Genomic DNA, 20,228 nt, shown 5'->3' with positions numbered 1-20,228 from the left:
TTCCCTTCATACCCTTCAATATTTGATATTTTCCTCTTCTGTTCTATTAACCAATCTAATAGGTATGAGGTAGTACCCTGATTTGTTTTGATTTGCATCTCTCCAATCAAAAGTGAGTTAGAGCATTTTTTTTTCATATGGCCATAGATAGCTTTGATTATTTCATATAAAAACTTCATATTTTTGATAATATATCAATTTGGGAATTGTTCTTACATTTTATACATTTGATGCAATTCTCTATATGTTTCAGAAATGAAGCCCTTTCTAAAACTTGTTTGTCCAATGAAATATTTTACATTTCCTTCTATTTTTTCATTCTTTTGGTTTTGTGTGATTGTTCCTTGATTTCTCATAAAATCATTAGGTTCCATCCTCTCAATCCTAATTTTTAAAGAGTTGTTTTTCTTCAGTGAGCTTTTGTACCTCCTTTTCCATTTAGTCAATTTGGCTTTTCAAGGCATTATTTTCCTCACTTGCTTTTTGTGCTCCTTTTGCCATTTGACCTAGTCTGTTTTTTAGGTGTTATTTTCTTCAGTATTGTGTGTGTGTGTGTGTGTGTGTGTGTGTGTGTGTAACACAATTGAGACTGTCAATAATAATTCTTTTAAAGACCTGATCAGTCATAACCTTTTACATTATTATATTTATAGCCATGCCCTCATGCAGTATCTAAATTTTCCCTGGTTCTATAAAAGTCTCATTTGTTTAACTCCTGGTCTTTCAGTCTTGAGTTCAATGGAGAATGCAGCTTTCTGATTAGGAGAGGGAGTATGGCATGTTAGAATGAAAAATGGATTTGGGCAGATCTAGCTTTGAATATTTATTGATAGTAAAACATTGGGTGAGTCATGCCATATCTCTGAGAATTGGTTTTCTCATCTGTATAATGGGAATTTAGTTGTTATACTCCATGTGTTATAAGATTTATGAGGAAAGGACTTTAAATGATTATTGATATTATCATTGATAGACAATAATTAAGAGGCCACTTAGTCCAATCTCCTTGTTAGATAGATAAGTATCCATAGGTTAAATAAATTGCCCAGGGTCACATAGGTAGGCTGTGGAAGAACAAAGATCCAAGACATGTTCTAGGACCCCAAACCCAGAATTAATAAAGAGATAATAGCTTGTATTTCTACAATGCTTTAAGGCTTATCCTATGTGTTATCCACACAAAAGCCCTGGGAGGTAGACTCTATTATTAATCCATTTTTTTAATAATTGGGGAAACTGAGTCAGTTAGAGACTAAATGAAAAGCTGTAAATGGAACTGGGGCAGCTAGTTGGTATAGTGCTGGGCCTGGAGTCAGGAAGACTTCTTCCTGAATTTAAATCTGGCCTTAGTCCTATTAGCTGTGTGACCTTGGGCAAAACACTTAACCCTGTTTACCTCAGTTTCCTCATCTATAAAATGAGCTGCAGATGGAAATGGCAAGCTACTCTTGTATCTTTGCCAAGACAACCTCAAATAGAATCATTAAGAGTCAGACACAATTGAAAAATGTTTGAATAACAACAAATATAATGAGTTACTTAAACTCATATGAAGGATGTTATTTATATCTTCCAGTATTATCAACTCAAAGCAACATTAGACTAACTCTCCCTTGTCCCATAGGTTAGAACTAGGACCAAGGAATAATACTTGAAAGTACAATATAGGAAGAAGTTTTTTGTTTTTTGTTTTTTTGTGCGGGGCAATGGGGGTTAAATGACTTGCCCAGGGTCACACAGCTAGTAAGTGTCAAGTGTCTGAGGCCGGATTTGAACTTAGGTCCTCCTGAATCCAGGGCCGGTGCCTTATCCACTGCGCCACCTAGCCGCCCCAGGAAGAAATTTTAAGAATTTGATCTACACCAAAGTTGGAATGGTGTATATATAGATACACACACACAAACATATCTACATACATATAGCTACATATATACATACATATACATATATGCACATACATGTACATACATATGTGTGTATGTGTGTGTATATATACATATATATATATATATATATATATGTACTAAAGTGAATGAATGGAAATGCTCAAGTAAAAGCTGAATGTCCATTGATTAGGAAGGATGTAGAAATGATTTCTGCTTTTAGAGGGGGTACTGTGCTAGATGTTTTCAGAGTTTCTTTTATGCTATGAACTATTATGGGTTTTTTTTTTTTCAGGATGTTGTTTTTTCTCAATTATTTTAGTCATGTATGACTCTCCATGACCCCATTTTGGGGTTTTCTAGCAAAGATAGTGGAGTGGTTTGCAATTTCCTTCTCCATCTCACTTCACAGATTAGAAAACCAAGGCAAAAAGAGTTGACTTGCTGAGGATCATAGAGCTAGTTGGTTTCTGGTACTGGATTTGAACTTATGAAGATGAGTCTCCCTGCTTCCAAGACCAGTGTTCTATGCACTGTGCCATGTTGCTGCCCTCTATATCTCATAGGACAAGTAAAAGTCCCTGAGTGTTAAGATGAATCATTAATAAGAACAATTTATCTGATTTAATCTGCTCAGATTCAGTTGTTACAAGGTGCCCCTGCCACCACAAGTCCAACTTTTTAATATCGTTGTTCTTACAAAGATACAGGATAATGTTGGTTCACAGAACACCATGATTTCTATGGCTAAACGGATGAACTCATATACCAATGAGGTCACAAGTCCATTTAAGTATCCATATGGTCTCATAAGAAGAGATACCTCTCATGAATCCATAACTGGGGAACTGCAAAGTTTTTAAAACCCATGACCTTCATTTAGGAAAAGGCTCCATAGCATCACTGATACAGAGGTTGGCAAAAAAAAGAAACAAATAAACAAACAACAACAACAAAAAAACCCCCCGACATCTTGCTGCTTCTCACGCATGTAATGCTTTCTGAGCTGAATTGCAGATACTCCAGTGCTAAATGCCAGTGATGAGATCTTGGCTATGGATAGAAAGTTAAAATGTCAGCCATCAGTCGTCAGAGCCTACCTACTGTGCTAATGGAAACATAGAGGTTTTCATTATTAGTTCAATTTGCGCAATTCAATTGTCATTGACTAGGTTGCAACAGCTCACAGATCCATTTATCGTGCTAAGACAATTATAGCACTGCCATTACCATAATTCATCAACATTTTGTGTTTACAAATGGGCCTTTAAAAAAAAACAAACAAACTTCTAGCAGGTGTAATGTTAATATACTTAAGTACATAAAAAAATAATAATACCTATGCCAGATGCTGATCTTAATGGAAACCATGCCTGGAATTTCCTGTTTCCAATGACTCAAGTTAGAGGTATGAAATCTCCCAGAGCTCTTCCCTCTCTAGCAGAATAGTGCTCTCCTCAGGCCCAGTCATTCATGCTATGCTTTTAAAAGGTCTTTTTCTCTCTAAGAATCAACTTCAACTGATCTAAGGAATTAACCTTGCTGGGGCTACACGTTAGAAAACAATGGGAATATAGCAAGATTCTGAAGAGATGTCTTTCCTACATTGTATTGTTTCCCCTCCCCGACCTCTTTGTTTAGAAGATTATTGCCTTCTCAGACGGTTTCGAGGCTACAGAAGGCTTTAGCTTTTCATTCAAGGTAATTGAGGTATCATGGGCTCATAGGAAGAACATTGGAATTGGAAGCAGGCACTCAGCTATTTAAAACCTCTATGACCCTGAGTAAGTCATTAAATCTCCCTAGGCCTTCATTTTCTCACCTGTAAAGTGAAGGTGTGATCTTAAAATGATCTTCAAGTTCTCTTGTAGTTTTAAATCCTATGAACTTATGATCTTATAATTTTCCACAAGGTGATTTTATTTCTCAAGAGCTTGGTCAATTTTATATATCCCTCTGATTTAAAAGAAGATACAAGATGGTACAGTGGATAAAACAGCTGCCATGGATTCAGGAGGACCCGAGTTCAAATGTGGCCTCAGACACTTGATACCTCCTAGCTGTGTGACCCTAGGCAAGTCACTTAACCCTCATTGCCCCACAAAGCAAAGACAAAAAACAACAGACAAGATGCAGAGGCAAACAAGATTCATAGGGAAGCATGGGACAGTGGCTTTCCTAGAGGAAAAGCAATAGATATCAGAACAATTAAGGTCATATTAATAATCATTTATTAATCATCTGTTGTATTCACAGCATATCCAGGGGGAGAATTAGTAGGCATATATAATCAAGGGATGTAACATATACCCATGTTACTATGATACAAAAGAGAAAAATGAACGAATGCATAAAAGAAGTCCAGTTTGGTTGGAGCAGAATGTGTAAGTGGTAGCATAGCAGGAAGTATGCATGGAATAGGTAGAACAAATCTCAGTTGTGGAGGACTTTGGATGTGAGGCCAAGGGATTTACTTTTCTTTCCTAATATATAACAGGAAATGCCCAAAGGAAGATTGAAGAAGGAGCATGATCCTATCTTTGGTGAAAGAGATTCCTTGAACAGGAGTGCTGATGAGCAATTAAAGATGGGAGAATCTACCAGCATGGAGAACAGATAGAAAATGACTATAATAGTCTAGGTGTGGAGTAATATGGTTCTGAACCAAGGTGATGCTTGTGAAAGCTTAAAGGAGTGGAGAGATATGAAAGTTACATAGTAGGTAGAAATGGCATCACTTGGTAACTATGAAGACACAGAGGGAAGAGAGTCAATAGGTGGACCTAGGTTTCCTCAAATTTAGGAAGATGATGATAGAATATTGAACCTTTAAAGTGTCTTCCAAACCTTTGAATCTGTTCCTCTTTTTCTAAGGTTCTGAGCATAGAAGACTATAAGAGGGGTAAAGCTGGAAAGAAACTTAGATGATAGTTGAAGAGATAATCATTTCATTTCCTTCCTCTATGCTTTATCAAAATCGTCTCCTCACACCTGAAAGACAAACCTTCACCTCATCTTCCTTCAAAAGACGGCTTGAGGGGCAGCTAGGTGGCACAGTGGAGAGAGCACCGGCCCTGGATTCAGGAGGACCTGAGTTCAAATCTGACCTCAGACACTTAACACTTACTAGCTGTGTGACCCTGGGCAAGCCACTTAACCCCAATTGCCTCACAAAAAAAAAAGACTGCTTGAGGACCCACTCCTGTGTAAAACTTTTTCTGATTCCTTCAGTGTAGTCATAGTCTTCCTCTTTAAACTCCTTTTCCTATCTTTCTATTTAAGAGATAATGCAGTGAAATGCATTAGAGCAAGGTCTGAATTCATTTCTTGTCTCTTATACATCCTGACTGTATGACCCTGGGCAAGTGACAACTTCTCAATACCCTGGGAAACAGAGTCTAAATAAAGACTATAAATTACAGATGTGCATAAGTGAAGTTTTCTCATCAGGGTTCCCATATACTATTAAAACAAAAGTACAGATTAAAAACAAGAACAATAGTGTGTGAATATAAACATATATATATACACACACACACATATGTCTGTTTACACATATAGACATACACATATGTTTATATCTGTGTATGTGAATATACCTATATGTAATTATATAAGGACATACAAAGACATACTACCATACTATATATATATATATAAAAACCTACTCTTTCTCACTCTTTCTCCCCTTCACTCTCTCATTCTTTCTCACACACATATACATCATATATATATATATAAATATATGTGTGTGTGTGCGTGTGCGTGTGTTTGTCTATGTTTTATACATTGTATTAATTTATATGTTAATCAGTTAATTACAAAAAATATTAAGCCTCTACTCTCTGCCAGGAATTGTGCTAAGCACAAGGAAAACAAACAAACAAAAAAAAGATAAAGACAGTCCCAGCCTTAAAAAAAAAAAAAAAACCTCATGCAGAGGGCATAACATTCAATCAGCTTTATACAAACAAACCATATATAGGATAAGTTCAAGATGATCCAGAGAGGCAAGGGTAACTTTAAGGGGTTTGGAAAAAGTGTCCAGTAGAAAAGGTGACATTTTAGTTGTAATTAGAATAAATCCAAGAAAGCCAGGAGGCAGAGATGAGAAAGGAAAATGTTCTATATGGAAGACAGTCAGGAAAAATTCCCAGGACTTGTAGGGGCCAAATTTAAAATGGGGAGAGTTAATTGGGTGGCTTGCCATAATATTGGGGTTCAGAAAATAATGAGGGATTTCTAGGTCCAAAGTTTCTTCCCTTCCAAACTGCCTTTTTAAGTTACTTCTCTGAGGCCAATAAGAAAGGAGATTAACAACCTCTTTTCCACACACAAATCAGGTTTTATTAATGGGAATAAAATATATAACAGAGGTGAAGTTAACAAAGCCAGTAACAAGGGAATAAGGGAAGTGAAAAGTGGATAAGCTCCCTGGCTCTAGCAAAGACTGACTCAATCCCCAAACTTGCTTCCAGCCCAGCTAATTCAAAAAGCTGGCATTGTTTCTATTAACTCACCACCTGGGGTCCATAGTTTCAGTTCGCTCTCAGAAGCTCACCAACAGGAAAGCAAGCACCCAGCCTCAGCGTTCTCTTTTCTACCTTTTCTCTCCCTCCTCCCAAAAGGAGGTCCTTCAAGCTGGATGGCTGAGAGAGTGGTCCCCCTGATGACATTAGCAGTATATGTCACTCAAGGCCGGCCAGGTGTGGCCTATATCTAATCATCCCAAGTATGTACTTAGATGGTTTCTCAAACAATACTAAATCAGGTGGGACTCCTGGGCGTCTGCCAAATTCCATTTTTTTATCACAGTCTGGGAGATGGAGTTAGGATTTGAAGTGTCTAGGGACTAATATTTTTTTTCCTTCCCCAGTACTTAACACACTTTGTATATAATGAGTGTTTACTAATGTGTTTAATGGAACTGACTCATTAGAGTTGAAAGGGACTGAACTTATCCAGTGTAAACATTCTTCATCTTTTTTGTTGTTATTTTGTTTTGTTTTCAGGATGTGTATATCACAGATTCCTTTGTTATCATGGGGAAATCTATGGAATCCTTTTCACAATCCTGTTTTTAAATTCATAAAACAGAATGCATAAAATTACAAAGGAATCTAGTTTCATTAAAATATAATTATACATGCATACATAGATACATATATTCACAGCCCATAAATTAAGAATAGATGATTTAATCCAACCCCTTATTTTACAGATGAGGAAACTAAGACCAGAAGGATAAAGTGCCTTTTCTAAATCACTTAGCACGTTATAATCCAGGACTAAAACCTACTTCTCTTAATTCTCATACATCTGTTCTTTCCCATGATGTCATACTGTCTTTATAGTAATTTTCAAATTCCTCCAGATTCCAGATGAAACAACTAAACAGAAAAGAGCAGTAAAACTTTTTTTATTATCTATTAATTTTATTTAGTTTTTTTCAAATAATGCAGGTTAACAATCTGTATTTTTATTGACTGCCTAAGGTGAGAGGTGAATTCTAAAATGAAATCTAAATAACTCTTTCCCTCTGGAAATCATTAGCAACAATTAAAGGTAATATGTTTTCTACATTGTCTTTCCATGTCCAAAAGTGTACTCTAATGTTTAGAGGTTTACCCCAGTAGAAACCCACCAAAGAATCCTTAGCACGAATTCACAAATGTAATTATGCCTTTTTTTTCTTACTCTTATTTCGTACAATTTAACAGGATGACTAGAGCAGTGGTAGACAAGATGAGGCCCATTACCTTTCCCAAGGGCTAATGCACTTTCAAGCTATATGAATTAAATTCTAGCATCAAGAGCAAGGAGGAATAGGCTTGTTCTCCTAGACTCTGATCAGATCAAACCTAGAGTATTATATTCAGTCCTGAGGATTACATTTTAAGGAATATATTTCAAAACAAGAAATTTGCAGGATTATAAAGAAGGTTGAGAGTTTAGAGGGAATGTCTAGTTCAGTAACAGGTGAGAAAACTGAGACTCAGAGAAGTCAATTTCTGATAATGGGACATAAAACATGGCAGACAGTTCTTGATTTCTCTGAATCCCACCCAATGTTTACAGGTAATATGGAGTCTCTTTCTCATCAAATCCTTGAATTTTTTTTTTTATTTAAAGAGGAACTGAGCAGTCATCTTATCCAAACCTTCCCCAAAAGGAATCCCCCACTAGAATTGCCCAAAAGTGGTTATCCAGGCTCTGCTTAATAACCCCCAGCACAGAGAGACATTACATCTCCCATATCATGTCATCCCATTCCATTATGTGTCTAATTGGGAAGCAGTTTCTCCTGGAATTGAGCCTAAATTTACCTCTTTGAATCTTCCACATGACTATCTTTCAAATATTTAACAGTCACTATGTCTCCATAAACATTCACTAAGTGCCTATCCTGTACATAGTTTAATGCTAAGCACTGGGAATACAAAGATGAACCCATGACACAATGACCCACAAAACACTGGAGGAATTAAGAGTACAGCTAGGACAATGGGAGGACTTAATACCATGCCATAGTAGGAGTTAAGATCATATAGTCTGCAGAAGAGGAGACTCAAAGAGGAATAAATAATCAAAAACTTATCTATCATATTCAAGAAAGAAAAGACTTTCTTGTCACTAGCAGGTAAAACAAGGATTATTGGGTGAAAATTGCAAGGATTTGGCTCTCAGTTCAACATAGGAAAAAGAAAACACAATGGAATTGGCAGCCTCATCAGGTATTGAGTTAATAATCATCTGGAGGCAGCTAAATGGCATAGTGGATAGAGCACCGGCCCTGGATTCAGGAGTACCTGAGTTCAAATCCGACCTCAGACACTTAACACTTAACTAGCTGTGTGACCCTGGGCAAGTCACTTAAGCCCAATTGCCTCACCAAAAAAAAAAAAAAAAAATCAATTGAGAGTTAATCATCTGTTGGAAGTATGCAAATGAAGGTTAGGTGGTTACATATCAGGGACAATATCAAAGTTCATGATTTGCTTACAAGTTGGATTCCAGGTTACAGGTTGAGATCCATTTTTTTCTTCTGGCATTCTATAAGTGTACACATTTCTAGTTCATACTGTTAGGTGGGGAAAATGTTTGGATTGTGTAAAATATATGTTGATGACTAGGGTAATCACCCAGGCTTATAAAGAGCCTCCTCCAAGGGAAATCATAAAGTGTTCCTACTCAGAATCATGGCAAGTCCAAAACAGAAGTGGGGTTGGGTTAGGAGTCAGGGTGACCCAGGGTGCTAGAAGCCAAGGGATATTATGGTAGACAGAAAGCTGCTGCCAAAGTAGAAATTTCGCATGTGGGTGGTTGATGGGGTGTGGGGGTGGGGTGTTTTCACAGAATCAGGATGAGCTCTGGGGAGATTTTTTTAAAAAAGCAAAATCTTTTGCTGTATGAGATTATTTACATTCTCATGGGAGAGGTAGATTATGCCTATATCGAAAACTACAACTGCATCTGCATCTCTCTCTCTCTCTCCATATACTGGAGTTTATACACACATGTGTGGATGTGTATATGTGCATGTACACATATATATAGAGTACATGTATATGCACGTGTATATAGCAACTACACAATACCTATTTATACATGTGTATGCACACATGTATATGTACACATGTGCGTTACAGTGGATAGAGTGATAGGGTGTGTTAGAATTTCAGGCTTAGAGTCAGGAAAACTCATTTTCATGAGTTCAGTTCTGACTCCAGATAATTACTCTCTATGTGACTACGCGCATCACTTAACTTTGTTTGCCTCGATTTCCTCATCTGTAAAATGAGTTAGATAAGTAAAACAGCAGCCTTCCCATTGCTTGCTGCTGTTCTCTCACCCTGAGTGTGTGCCTGTTCTGCTCAGCTACTGCTTCTTGCTTAGGCAAGGTGTCAGAAGACACCAAGATGCTGTCTCAAATGGAGCATTGAATGGAAACGATGATGTTTACATTCCATAAGTTTGCCTGAGACAAAGGCTACCTAATGAAAGAAGATCTAAGAGTTCTCATGGAAAAAGCATTCCCTGGATTCTTGGAAAACCAGAAAGACCCTTTAGCAGTAGACAAGATTATGAAAGACCTGGACCAGTGCCGAGACAGAAAAGTGGGCTTCCAGAGCTTGTTCTCACTAATTGCCAGGCTGAGTATCCCATGTAATGACTATTTTGTTGTACACATGAAGCATAAAGGGGAAAAAATGAACCCACGCTGAGAAACTCCTCCCAGTCCTGATCCATTCCAGTATCCTGAGTGGTCACTTTCAAGACATTCCCTTATTGCTCTCCCTAGGATGAGAGAGTTTCAGGAGCAGATCCAGGCCCTTAGAATGTACAAATGAACTCCAAGCTTATGATTTGACAGCTGGAAAATAAAGAATAAATACATGTCAGATTAGCTTTTGATTTTTTAATATTATATTTATTTTATAAATACATATTTATTATATAATTATATATTTATATTATATGCATCCTTTACCCCTCAATAAAAATAAAAGCACCCTTTTTTGCAGGGCAATGGGGGTTAAGTGACTTGCCCAGGGTCACACAGCTAGTAAGTGTCAAGTGTCTGAGGCTGGATTTGAACTCAGGTCCTCCTGAATCCAGGGCCGGTGCTTTATCCACTGCACCACCTAGCTGCTCAGCACCCTTTTTTAATATCAAAAAAAGAAAGAAGTAAATGGCAAGCCACTCAAATATCTTGGCCAAGAAAGCCCTAAACGGGGGCACAATAAATTGTGAAAAAGATTTCAATATATAAATAAATATGTATGTATATTTTTATTATTTATGTCTCTTTGTTTATATGTATGTTGTATTGCATATATGTGTTTGCTTATATAGAGAGAGACATGCATGCATATACACACATAAACAGAATCTTACACACATTTATATATGCATGCATTTGTATATACATATTATTTGTGCACGTATTATATGTTTATAATATTGCATTTTTAATTTTATTTCTTTTAGGTATTTCTCAATTACATTTTAATCTGTTTGGAGGGAAGGGACTGGGGATTTTATGGGTTGCATGCCTCCCCAGATACATTTTTGACACCTATGTTTTAGAATGATAAGATTAACATGGCATTCCCCTTGTGTCTCCCTCCTCCCTCTTGTAAAGAATTAATTGTTATTTGAGGTTTTTATGCCATGGCGCTGGCACCTCGTGTCATCACCACCAGCCGATGCCTACATGAGCCTGGCAAAATTATAATGATTGGAAGCCTAGTGAGGGCAGTCATATAACTGTCAGAGCGGCCATCCCATTGGCTGGCACTGTGTGGGGTGTTTCTAGGTTTGGGGGAGGAGAATTGGGCATTCTAGGTGGAAGCTGGAAAGCAACAGGCTTTCTGTTACGTATTTTCAGCTGATTCCTGGGCGGTGGTATTTTTCAGGTATTATAATTTCCCTTTCCCCATTTTTATTTCCTTTCCCTTGATCCTACTGATCCTGTTTGTATGTGTTTTTTTAAGTTCGTTCTTGTTAAAATAAATTTTGTTATGTTTTGAGGGAGGCTGCCGGTTTCCTTCCTTGCCCCAATATTGCGCCGAGAGGCTTAGCTAGCACTCCCAAATTAAAAATTGGTCCCCACACTCTGAAATTCTGGGATGGAAAAATCAGAGGATCATAGATTAAGAGCCAGAAGGGACCTCAGAGGACATCCATTCCAAACTTTCCATTTTACAACTTAGAAAACTGAGCTTCAGTAAGGTTAAGTGATTTGTCCAAAGTCACATAGGTAGTAGGCAACAGACAGAAGAGATGATTGTATTCATTTTCAGATGAATAAATGTTACCCAGCTACTGAGGCAGTTAGATAGTGCAGTGGATAGAGTGCCTCAGTTTCCTCTTTTATAAAATGAGCTGGAGAAGGAAATGACAAACCATTCCAGTATCTTTGCCAAGAAAACCCCAAATGGAGTCATGAGGAGTTGGACACGATTAAAACTAATGTATAATAACACAGGTAGTCGATCTTGGAGCTGGGCTTCAAACCCAGTACTTCTGATTCTAGGGCCCCCGCTTTTTCCACCATACCATTATCATACTGCCTCTGGCTCCCAAACTTGTGTTGTTCAGTGAGATACATCAATTGCTTGGGGGAAAAAAAGTCAGGTGGTAATCATCTGGCTTTCTCCTAAAGTCTAATAATCTCAGGATACAAATGGCTGAGGGACAATGTGCTACTTGACACTTTTTGACTCCTATACCTCCTGCATTCTCTTGTATAGACTGGGACTTTCACTGGTTGTCTTAAAGGGAGGGGGATTAAGAAGAGACTACTATGGGGAGTAAAAATAGCACATAAATGGAGAGAATAGAAAGCTTGAGGTTATTCCATCTGTTGAAAAGGTTGCTGAAATATATTTGAAAGGAAAAAAATAAATGGAAAGAAGAAGCAGGTGCTAAAAGGATTTAGTTCCTAGGATTTAGATTTGGTCAAGCCCTTAATAAATAATAATATCTGTAATTTATATAATATTTTTACAATTGCAAAGAACTTTACATATGTTAGCTCATTTGATTTTCACAGCTCTAGTGAAGTAAATATAATAATATTGTCATTTTACAGAATAGAAACTGAAGCCAAAGCTGGTTGAGTGACTTCCCCAAGGTTAAACAGATACTAAGTGCCTGAGAAAGAATTGGAACTCAGGTCTTCTTGACCCCAAGTTTAACATTCTATTCACTGTACTACTTTTAAGATCATCTGGTCCAATCTCCTCATTTTACAGATGAGTAAAATGAAATTGAAAGAGAAGTGACTTGCTCAAGGTGATACAGGTAATAATAGAGTTGAGATTGAAAGTGAGTCTTTGACCCTAAACCCAGTGCTTTTTCTATTTTTGAAATCCTCGTAGCTAAAGAAAGGGTTATAATATGAGATAAAGGATAGATAGATAAGTAGATAGATAAAGAGATGTATATATATATATTTGTACACACACTTGATATTTATAATTATAATTGCATGTTTTATTATATATAGTATAGACAATATATAATATGGGAATATATATTTACTGTAGTATATGTGTGTATATGTATGCACATATATATACACGTATATATACATATATACACATACATATATATATACACACACATACACACACACATATATACCTATACACACACACACTAAAGGAGGGTGACAACCCATTTTAATTCAGGCAAAATAGGAAATAATTATAATTCAATGTTTCTGGTACAGTGAAGTCAAACCTGATCATTCCTTTGGAAAGGTGGTACATCGAGCAGCCTCCATTTTGTGCAAGGATGAAGCCCTTCATTCCCCTTTTCTCCACTATGCTCCAGCTCTGCTTCAGTTCATGGCTGGTTTATGCCTCTGCTGCTGGTCAGGATGGATCCTGGGCAAAGTTTATCATGGCTGTACATGCTGTACAGACTAACAAGTCTCATTTCACTGTGGCCATTAACAATGTATCTGAGAAAAGAGATCAATAGCAATATTGTAATCAGGGAAGGCACACACCAGAGTGGTCTAGGAGGGATTAATAATAATGCAGAAAAGGTACGTAGATTGATTCTGAGCTCTACTGCCCTTGATCTCTTTACTCTCAATGTTTGGGGAGGAGGAATATGTTGATTGATCTGGGTTTTGGGTGGGACTCTGATAGGAGGACTTTGCCTTATGAAGTATATCGACAAAAGAAGCCCAAATTCATTTTAATAAAATGACAGAGTAAAGACCCCCTTGTGAATGAACAATAATTATAATCAATCTCATCTTTGGATTTCATTAGTATATAGAACATCTGGTAAGGAAACTCCCTGTACTAATATAAGTCAGCAAGTACTGGGCGATTTATATTCTTAAACAAATTTTTTGGAGAATTGAGAGCTTGAATGATTTGCCCAATGGAACATAGCCAAGTATGTTTCAGAGGAGAAACTTGAACCCAGATCATCCTGATTCAGAATCAAATTTGCTCTCCACTATAGCACAGCTAAATAATAATAACAAATATGACAACAATAACAATAACAATATTAATAATAATAACACTTAAGGTGATAACAACGGCAATGATAACTGGCCTTTTTAAACAGCTTTACAATTTGCAAAGTGTCTCCATTTCATTGTCTCACTTTAAGGGCAAAGGAGAGAACAAATCTATGATCTTAGTAGCACCCTCACATATTCCGAAGAAGTCTTTGGAAGTAGCGACTGTTTTATCCTTTCTACCTATGTTCCCAGTACCCGGCATGATGCCTGACATGTGGGAAATTGTCATTGATTGAAAATAATTTACACATATCTGAATATAATTATGGATATTTTGAATCGACATAGTTTGATGAGGTTGAGCGTACCATGACAGAAACAAGAGAGTTGGCCTTGACCCAGAAAGATGTGGGGAGGTGTTCTGCCTCTGAACATACTGACTATAGGATTCTGGACAAATCATCTCACTTTTTGTACCAGGAAGTCCACTAAGAACATACGTTATACAGTAAATTATAATTTGCTTTAGCTCTGGGCATTCACAACACTTGTTGGAAAACTAGCAAAAATAATTTGAATAGGATCTTTGTATATGTATTCTAATTAGCATCCTCACCTATTCTAAATAGAAGCCCCACTTATCCTCAATAGAACATATTCTATATAGAGTCCTTACTCCTTCCAAAAAGAACTCTTGAAAATTCTGAGAATCCTCATCTGAATAGCAGCTTCATACATTCTGAATAGAACTAAACTGAGGGGATCCTTCTCTTAGTCTGATAAGAATCCTTAAATGTTATTTATAGCCCCTTTTGACTCATATTTTTGAATGACTCGTGTTGTGACTAGAACCTTACATACTCCAAACACAAGTGTTATATGTTCTGAGCACAATTCTTGCATTCTATATAAAGAACTTGCATATGATATAAAATTAATTTATTATTTTCCTGGATGGACCCCCCCCAAAAAAACTTTCAATAATTCAAAATATATTCACATTTTTTAATGGAAATCACACACATTCTGAAAAGAACCTAGAAATCTTCATCAAATAATTCTTGTATATTCTGAACTCAATGCACCATATCCTAAATAACTTCACTTGGTTTTCCATTCTATTGTTACAGTAAAGAGTTTGGATGTTTCTGTGAATCGGTGACCTTATCTACCTGGACATATCTTAAAACATTAACACAGCCCGTCCGTGTCCTACTCTTCTAAACCTCTGACTCTTCCCTATCTATATTCTCCCATAAATCCTCCATAAGACTCAGAGTTTTTTTTTTAACACAGTGGCCTCAAAGCATAAATATGGTTATCTTTTAGTTGTGAATTTCCATAGGATTTTGGTGGGAAATAAATGGTAAAGAATTGTCAGTCTGCGCTGTCTCTCTCTTTGTGTGTGTCTATTTGTATCTCTCTATCTTTGTGGGTTTGTGTCTGTCTTTGTCTTTGTCTCTCTGTCTCTGTCTCTGTGTCTCTCAATCTCTGTCTCTCTCTCTCATCTTTTCTTTCATACATTATTTTTCTCTTTCCAATTCATAAAACAGATAAGTTTAGAACTTGACAATACCACACCTTATGCTTGGTGACATCTAGAGTATGACTTTGCTCTTTACAAAGCTGCTGATGCTATTCTTTCCCCACATCTCCCCCATCCTTTGGCATCTTGCCATCTGCTACCTTGATGACATTACATCAAGAAGTGAAAATGTTAGTCGATCCGTCTGTTATGCTTAACACCCATTCCAGGAGTGCCATTCTGATTCTTAATAGTGTATGTCAGTGTATTACTATTTGCGATGTCTGCTTAGATATTCTCTCTTTCTATGTTCTTTTATTTAACTTGTTCAATTTTATCCAGGTGCCTTCTTTATTTTAAATATTTCGTCTTGAGGTAGCTAGGTGACAGAGTGGATAGAGTGCTGGGCCTGAAGTCAGGAAGACTCAACTTCTTGAGTTTAAATCTGGTCTCACACATTTAGTAGCTGTGTGACCCTGGGCCAGTCACTTCACTTTGTTTTCCTCTGTTTCGTCATCTGTAAAATGAGTTGTAGGAGGAAATGGCAAACCACTTCAGCAACTTGGAGCAAGAAAACTCCAAATGGGGTCACAAAGGGCCAGACATGACTGAAACAATTGAACAACTTGTCTTTCCTAAATAAAGTAGTTCATTTGGCTTAGAAAGCCCAGTGATAGTGATACCCCTGTTTTAGACCCAAAGAACATATAATAGCAAGATTAGTAGGAGTCTCAGATCATAAACTATGACTAGAAGTAACCCTAGCACAAAGCAAAACGCGACCTCAGAAACCTTCAAATTCAATCCCCCTAATTTTAAATTTGAGGAAGTGGAGGCTTAGGAAGGAGACATGACTTTCATTATGTCACTTCACTATTAGCAAAACCATCATTTGAAGCCAACTTTTCTAAGTTTTCTGACACCAAATCCACTACTATCCTTTCTCTACTACCTTTTCTCTATTAGGTGTCCATAACTAGAACTCTGATTTTTACAATCAATCCATCAAGCAACACATATTAAGAGACTTCTAGGTGCCAAGCCTTGTGCTAGGTATTAGTGATACGAATACAAAGAATGAAATATTCTTTTACATTTTACAAAATGCTTTCTTTACATCTCTATGAGATCAGCTGTAGGTATTATCTCCATTTGATAGATGAAGAAAACAAGACTCAGGAACTTTGCTCCAGGTTGTACATCTAATGAGTTCCTAAGCTAGGACTGAAAGGTAGGTTTTGTGAGCTTGGGTCCCGTGCTCATTCTTTGCATCCTGTTACCTTCATGTCTCCTGCTCCTGAATGCTTTCAAACAAGCCCAACACAGAAGCAGTTTCCTGCATGTGTCCACGTAGGAACACTGCTGGACTATTTTGGTGTTTCCTGGCTCTAATTCACTGGCGTTATCCTGCTGTTCCCCAGTAGAAAGCAACAGTAGAGCCATAGTAAGCTTTAGATTCTAATGGACAGTGCTGCCTCTGCCTCTTCCCTGTGTGCTGGCGTTTCCCCATATTTCTCTCTAGCGCAGCTTGACATTTCAAAGAGAAGTTTGTCATTCTAATAAATAGCAAAAGATGAGATGTCATAGATGAGACTTTTATGCAATTAAGAGCTAGGCCTTGGTTAAGGGTTTCATTAAGAGCAACCTGCTTTTATTTATTTAGTGTTCTTGAGAGATGAAAAGCATACAAATCAAGAGTAGGCCCTCCAGGGACACCTTTTAAAAAAATATCCATTGACAAACGCTGAGCCGTTTGCCTGTATACAGTGTGAATGGTGGGCTCAACAAAAAGTGAACAAAGAAATGTGGTCATTTGAAGAAGTCGGGCATTTATGATGATTTTTTTTCCTACTGGAAAAGTGCCTGAGTGTTCAGCTTACTTCTTCTTTGATTAATATTGCTTAGTGTGGTTGCGTGCTGTTTAAACTGGCATTGAATTTATCAAAATTTGCCGAGGCAGACAAGCATTACTATCATAAAATAATGGGCATAATGGGACATGGTATGATACAGGAAATATTAGGGCACCCTGTGAGTGATAGGCAGTGTAGTACATCCTCTTGGCTCATTTTATTTTATTTTTTTCCTGTTAGGTATTGGAAATAGGATAAAGCTTAAAAGAGAGAGAGAGAGGGAGAGAGAGAGAGAGAGAGAGAGAGAGAGAGAGAGAGAGAGAGAGAGAGAGAGAGAGAGAGAGAGAGAGAGAACAAAGTTCTGTACATTTATGAGGTAGTTCAAGGGATCCTACAAAGCTAGAGGGGATCTTAGGACATAGAACTCTGGAGGTGAAAGTGAATCTTTTTTTTTGTTTGTTTGGTTTTTGTTTTAGTGAGGCAATTGGGGTTTAGTAACTTGCCCAGGGTCACACAGCTATTAAGTGTTAAGTGTCTGAGGCTGGATTTGAACTCAGGTACTCCTGACTCCAGGGCCAGTGCTCTATCCACTGCACCACCTGGCTGCCCCGAAGGTGAATCTTGAATGTAGAATGTTAGGGTTGGGAGGGACTTTAGGTTATAAAAATATTAGAATATAAAACATGGAATGTTGAAGTTGGAAGGGACCAAGTAGCAAGTTGGACAGATATTCAATCTCCACATTTGTAAAATGTGGAAACTGAGGCTAGGGTTAGAAAAGAAGGAAGCATGCATTTATTAGGCACTGTGCTCATTGCTGAAGATACAAATATACAAATATACATCATTTACTGGAATAATTTTTTAATTATTTTCATTTTATTTAGAATTCTCCCCAAGATACATTTAAAAAAATAAAAAACAATTTTTTCACATTGATTTTTGAAAACTTTGTGTTCTAAATTTTCTTCCTTCCTCCCTCCTCAATCAAGCAATTCAATAGAAGTCATATATGTACAGTCGTGCAAAACATATTCACATTAGGTTGTAAAAGAAAATAGACAAAATAACTTTAGAAAGATAAGCTAACAAATAAACTGTACTTCAAACTGTAGTCAGATACCATCAGTTTTTCCTCTGTTGATGGTTTGCATTTTTCATACATACTTCTGATATGATCCTGCTCATCATTTCTTTCACAGTTACTATTGCTAACTGTATTCCCCTCCATCTTATTCCCTCCCCTTGTTATTTATTCTATTTTCTATCTTCCTATACACTATCCCTCCTTGAAAGTGTTTTGCTTTTTATTGCCCCCTCCCCCAATCTACCCTGTCTTCCTTTGCCTCTCTTTCCCTTTTCTTCTTCCCCTCCCACTTTCCCCAAGGACACAGTATATTACTATATCCACTTGAGTGTGTTTGTTATTCCCTCTTTGAGCCAATTCTGATGAGAGTAAGGTTCACTCACTCCCCTACTCCTTCCCCATCTCCCCCCCTACTCCATAAGCTTTTTCTTGTTTCTTTTATGTGAGCTTCTTTCCCGTACTCCAACTCTCCCTTTCCCTTTCTTCCATTGCATTCCTATTACCCCTTAACTTTATTTTAAAAATGTCATCATGGGTCAGCTAGGTGACACATGGGACAAAGCACCAGCACTGGACCCATGAAGCTCCAAGCCCAAATCCAGCCCCAGACATAAACCACCCCACCCTTCCTGCACCACAAAAAACAAGAATAAAAATGCTTTATAGATATCACCCATTAATATTCAATTCATACCTGTGTCTCTGTCTAAATATATTCCTCTCAGTTTCCCTAAAACTGAGAAACTTCTTATGAGTTAGAAGTATTATCTTCACTTGTAGGGATGTAAACAGTTTAATCTTTTAATATCCCTCCTGATTTCTTTTTTCTGTTTACCATTTTATGCTTCTCTAGGGTCTTGTATTTGAAAGTCAAATTTTCTATTCAGTTCAGGTCTTTTCAGCACAAATGACTGAAAGTTCTCTTTTTTATTTAAGTACCATTTTTTCTCCCTGAAAGATTATACTCAGTTTTGCTGGGTAGGTGATTCTTGGCTCTAGTCCCAGTTCCTTTGCCCTCTGGAATATCATATCCCATGCCCTCCTGTCCTTTAATGTAGATGCTGCTAGATCTTGTGCTATCCTTACTGTAGCTCCACAGTACTTGAATTCCTTTTTCTAACTGCTTGCAATATTTTCTCCTTGAACTGGGATCTCTGGAATTTGGCTATATTATTCCTGCAAGTTTTCCTTTTGGGATCTCTTTCAAGGAGGTGATCAGTAGATTCTTTCAATTTCTATTTTACCTTCTGTTTCTAAAATATCAGGGCAATTTTCTCTGACAATTTCTTGGAAGACAATGTCTAAATACTTTTTTTGATTATGGCTTTCAGGTAGTCCAATACTTTTCAAATTATCTCTCCTGGATCTATTTCCAGGTCAGCAGTTTTTCCAAGGAGATATTCCATATTGCCCTCAAGTTTTTTTTTTTTTTTAATTCATTTGGATTTGCTTTCCTGTGTCTTGGCTTTCTCATAAAGTCAATAGCTTCCTTTTGTTCAATCCTAGTTTATAGGCAATTATTTTCTTCAGAGAGCTTTTGTGTCTCCTTTTCCATTTGGCTTTTCAAGATGTTGACTTTTTTCTTGTGACTTTCCTGCATCACTCTCATGTTTCTTTCCATTTTTTCCTCTACCTCTCTAATCTTCCTTCTATCTTTCCTACTTTCTTTCCAAAGTCCCTTTTGAGCACTTCCATGGCCTGAGACCAATTCATATTTTTCTTGGAAGATTTGGATGTTGGAGCTTTGATTTTGTTATTATCTTCTTCTGAGGTTATATTCTGGTCTACTTACCCACCCAAAAAAACCTTTCTAAAGTCCCCTGATTTCTTTGCCTACTCACCTTGACCTGGAAGCAGATGTCTGATTGCAATCTAATTCTCTATG

At 37.2% G+C, this 20,228-nt stretch overlaps 1 pseudogene; it reads left to right on the top strand.

The window, feature by feature from the left end:
- The first annotated feature begins 9,802 nt into the window (after positions 1 to 9,802).
- On the top strand, positions 9,803 to 10,108 carry LOC122739444 (annotated as a pseudogene).
- The last annotated feature ends 10,120 nt before the right edge of the window (positions 10,109 to 20,228 follow it).

Source organism: Dromiciops gliroides, chromosome 2 (genome assembly GCF_019393635.1).
Source record: "Dromiciops gliroides isolate mDroGli1 chromosome 2, mDroGli1.pri, whole genome shotgun sequence".
Taxonomy (NCBI): Eukaryota; Metazoa; Chordata; class Mammalia; order Microbiotheria; family Microbiotheriidae; genus Dromiciops; species Dromiciops gliroides.
Note: the sequence above shows the minus strand (reverse complement) of the source record. Positions and strands in the feature narration are given on the sequence as shown.